Source organism: Cottoperca gobio, chromosome 19 (genome assembly GCF_900634415.1).
Source record: "Cottoperca gobio chromosome 19, fCotGob3.1, whole genome shotgun sequence".
Classification (NCBI taxonomy): Eukaryota; Metazoa; Chordata; class Actinopteri; order Perciformes; family Bovichtidae; genus Cottoperca; species Cottoperca gobio.
In genome coordinates this window covers 20384615-20389614 of record NC_041373.1, presented here as the reverse complement: position 1 = coordinate 20389614, position 5000 = coordinate 20384615, and the positions used below count along the sequence as shown (strand labels likewise).

Sequence of the window (5000 nt, the reverse complement as noted above, 5' to 3'; positions counted from 1 at the left end):
TCCACAACACATGTTCTGTGTTCCACAACCCATGTTCTGTGTTCCACAACCCATGTTCTGTGTTCCACAACCCATGTTCTGTGTTCCACAACACATGTTCTGTGTTCTATGTTCCACAACACACGTTCTATGTTATATGTTCCACAACATATTTTCTATGTTCCACAACACATGTTCTATGTTCTATGTTCCACAACACATGTTCTGTGTTCTATGTTTCACAACACATGTTCTGTGTTCCACAACACATGTTCTGTGTTCTATGTTTCACAACACATGTTCTGTGTTCCACAACACATGTTCTGTGTTCTATATTTCACAACACATGTTATGTGTTCCAAAACACATGTTCTATGTTCCACAACACACCTTCTATGTCCATCTCCCTCTTCATATCCTCCACTATCCTTCGTGGTTGAGGTGAAAAGCATGCTGGGATAACAACACCCCAGTGTATTATGTGTGTGCTGGCAGTCCATCTTCTCCCTCCTGTCGAGGTGTTTTATTTTTGGTTTTATTCTCTTTGGCTGCAACATTTCATGCTATTCAATATTTCCTGCTCCACTTTTCTTCTCCAGAGGTGACAGAAATGACCTTTGATTGCGACAGAAGTCACATTCATGAGCAAATATGAGACAACTCAATGAATAAAATATGAAGTCGGTGAAATGAGAAATCTGTTCTCCTAATTATCTTTTTTTTTTTTACATTTCATGGACATTTTATGATCTTTTATGGTTATTTTTTGCCCCGAGTCTCCATTACTTTCTGACCCTCCAGCACTCGTGTTCAGCAGAGTGCTCACTTCCTGTTTCTGGACGACTTGGTGATTCTGTTCCAGATGAGCTGAAATATTGAACATTTGAGACTCACCTTGATGCCACAGAAGGACACAAAGATGGACTGGAAGTTAAACCAACATGCAGGATTTATGGCTCTTGGAGGAAATGGAAATCCTCTCTCACACACACACACACACACACACACACACACACACACACACACACACACACACACACACACACACACACACACACACACCACACACACACACAGCTGCCTCTGCCAACATGCTGATGTGTGTTTTACATTTCATGCATCACCAACTTTCTGTGCTGTGGACAAATCCCACCAACTTCATCCAGAAATGGTTTTATTTTGTTCCACACATTTTCACATTCAGTGCGACCGAGTGCAGAAGTAGACGAAGTTTATTCATTTTGTCACAAACAATGTTAGCCGTCTAAAAGCCAGAGCTCGACACGTTCTGCTTGAGACGTTATAAGACAAGATACACGACTTCAGACAGGACGTGGGAGAAACTGAACTTTGAGGAAACCTTTCGGTACGTTGAACTAAAAATGAAAGAGCAGCTGATTTGACTTGATGGAAAAGAACAGATCTGGAGCAAAGGATGGATTACTGAACAGCCTAACAAGCCGAGGCCCAGGGGCCCAAAGTGTCAGGGGCCCAAAGTATCAGGGGCCCAAAGTGTCAGGGGCCCCCCTGGCCTTCATCTACAAAATGTCACTCAAAGAGACACGTACAGTACCAACCAGGAAGAGAGTCAACATGATCATTAAGACACAAAATGACTACAAAGAGACACAAAATGACTACAAAGAGACACAAAACGACTACAAAGAGACACAAACTGACTACAAAGAGACACAAAATGACTACAAAGAGACACAAACTGACTACAAAGAGACACAAAATGACTACAAAGAGACACAAACTGACTACAAAGAGACACAAAATGACTACAAAGAGACACAAAATGACTACAAAGAGACACAAACTGACTACAAAGAGACACAAACTGACTACAAAGAGACACAAACTGACTACAAAGAGACACAAACTGACTACAAAGAGACACAAAATGACTACAAAGAGACACAAAATGACTACAAAGAGACACAAAACGACTACAAAGAGACACAAACTGACTACAAAGAGACACAAACTGACTACAAAGAGACACAAACTGACTACAAAGAGACACAAAATGACTACAAAGAGACACAAAGTGACTACAAAGAGACACAAAGTGACTACAAAGAGACACAAAGTGACTACAAAGAGACACAAACTGACTACAAAGAGACACAAAATGACTACAAAGAGACACAAACTGACTACAAAGAGACACAAAATGACTACAAAGAGACACAAAATGACTACAAAGAGACACAAACTGACTACAAAGAGACACAAAATGACTACAAAGAGACACAAACTGACTACAAAGAGACACAAAGTGACTACAAAGAGACACAAAATGACTACAAAGAGACACAAACTGACTACAAAGAGACACAAAGTGACTACAAAGAGACACAAAATGACTACAAAGAGACACAAAGTGACTACAAAGAGACACAAAGTGACTACAAAGAGACACAAACTGACTACAAAGAGACACAAAATGACTACAAAGAGACACAAAGTGACTACAAAGAGACACAAAATGACTACAAAGAGACACAAAATGACTACAAAGAGACACAAACTGACTACAAAGAGACACAAACTGACTACTGACATACAAAGAGACACAAAATGACTACAAAGAGACACAAAGTGACTACAAAGAGACACAAACTGACTACAAAGAGACACAAACTGACTACAAAGAGACACAAACTGACTACAAAGAGACACAAAATGACTACAAAGAGACACAAAATGACTACAAAGAGACACAAACTGACTACAAAGAGACACAAAATGACACAAAGAGACACAAACTGACATACAAAGAGACGACAAGTGACTACAAGAGACACAAATGACTACAAAGAGACACAAAATGACACAAAGAGACACAAAATGACTACAAAGAGACACAAAAGTGACTACAAAGAGACACAAAGTGACTACAAAGAGACACAAAATGACTACAAAGAGACACAAAATGACTACAAAGAGACACAAACTGACTACAAAGAGACACAACATGTAGTAGTTTGTGGAGCCTTGAACACATCAGGCCCGGGGGCCCGGGGTTCCAGTGTCTCTTACTTCCTGTGTACAGAAGCACCTTCATATTTCCATCAACACCTCTCTCTGAACTGCTTCGTCTCTGCTGAGTGAGCCGGAGCTGTTGTGCTAACGTTGTATAAGAAAGTGACGTGTTATTGATCCCTGCAGGGAGGTCAGAGGTCAGAGGTCAGAGGTCAGACACAGTGCCGTGCTGCAGACACAGATGTGCTGGAGGACAGCTCAGCAGGTGGAGCTGTCCTCCCTGTAGTTACTGTACATCCTGTTGCCTCCCTGGTGCAGCTGCACTGTACAGCGTTGTGTTCATTAGAGCGCCCTACTTTCAGCAGCGTGTGGCCGTGACCTCCAGCTGCACCGCAACATGCGCAAAGAGTTTCCCAAAAACATACAAACAGCCGGAGGTTCAGTTGTTGATGATTGGATGTAATTACACTTGCTGGCCTTTGCAGTTTCTGCATATTTATACAAAACAAGACAGTTTACTCTTAACACCAATTATTGTAAACTCTGTGGGATGAAGTCAGTTAATAAAGCATGAACATGCAGAGCTCTGGCTCCAGATCTGCTGCGGGATGTAAACAGAGTGATGAACGGCCCCGAGGCGAGCGGAGCACGCGAGGTCGGAGCTACACGCCGACACAGCAAACTACATCTTATCGGACACACATCAGAGCCGGGTGCAGTGACAGCTGTCGGCTCCCTTTGCTCTGAATGAAGGGACTCCACACGGAGATAAGAGCAGAACGATGGAACAAAGATGTGTTCTGTGATAAAACCCCATCTTTGAATCACTTTCTTCCTGCGTCGCTCGCTCCTCCTCACTCCTCCTCACTCCTCCTCACTCTTCCTCAACAAAAGCACGCGAAACCTTTCACACTGTCTTTTGTCGCCTCTGTTCAAAGGGCCTGTTTATTTGTCTGTTGCGAGACAGATCCGCCAGCGGCTCGTGTAAACAGGCACATTGACAGGCCTTTGGAGAGAAGGTGAACCGCAGGCTTTTAAACCTTCCACTTCACTGTTTGAATACTGAAACGCCCCGCGATCTCCAGGGAGCGACTTCCTGCTTCAAACTGAGACAAAACACAAAGCTCACAGTTGCATCCAGAATCCTCCAGGCAGCTCTTCTGCTTCCACATGTGTGTGGCACTGGGAGGGACGTGTTCTGCAGTAGCAGCACGCTGACGCTGCAGAACAATAACAGTTTAACAGAAGGTTGTAACGATCTGCTTGTTCTTTGGTGTCCTGTTTCATGTCCTCACCTTCACCCCAGCGTGACAAAGGTGCTACGTGCAGCACTTTTAACTATAATTATTATACAAAATGCAAACAGATGATTGAAACTGAGCTGTTTTAATTTACAATTAATAAAAGTCAACGCTCATTAATACAGTTCCACTTCGTCACTTTGTTTCTGATGGGTTTCCAACTACCCATGAACCTCAGCACGTTGCAGCGTCTCGCAGGTCGTAAGTCTTTGCTGCTTTTTAATATGAAATATTGAATTTATTTCCAGAGTCACTCCGGTTTCAGAACCAGCATCCAAGCTCACGATCTGCTTTTACACACGTTCGGAGCGAAGATCCTGAGCTGCAGTATCTCTGCAGACACACATCTGTCGTTCTCGTCTAGACTTCGTTTTTAGGGAAAGTCCAACTCCTTTTAGGAGGGACAAGAAGAAGTGACGTCATTAGAGAAGCCGAGCAGCGGAGCAGCTTCACTGTGTTCTTGCACGTTGTAGTAAAAGTAATTCCACACTGTAAAAAGCAGAAGACCTTTGAGTGAGTCACCTGTCTGCTTCCAGACGTCCCGCGGTACAACAGAGCTGAGGGTTAAACGTCGGCTCTGTGAACAACGAGACGCGCAGTCACAACAGCTCGCTGTCAGGCGGCAGCTGCGGCGCCTGCAGGCCGTTTGTTTGTCGACGCTACGATACGCTGAGCGCTGAACACAGACCTCCAGGTGAGCAGGAGCTGCTCCGCCTCACTCACGTTCCA

General features: G+C 43.6%; 1 protein-coding gene across 1 annotated transcript in view; it reads right to left on the bottom strand.

Annotated features, from left to right (window-relative positions):
* The window catches only part of LOC115024424 (glutamate receptor ionotropic, delta-1-like), a 198116-nt gene that overhangs the window by 137309 nt on the left and 55807 nt on the right, over positions 1-5000 (bottom strand). The window lies entirely within an intron of this gene.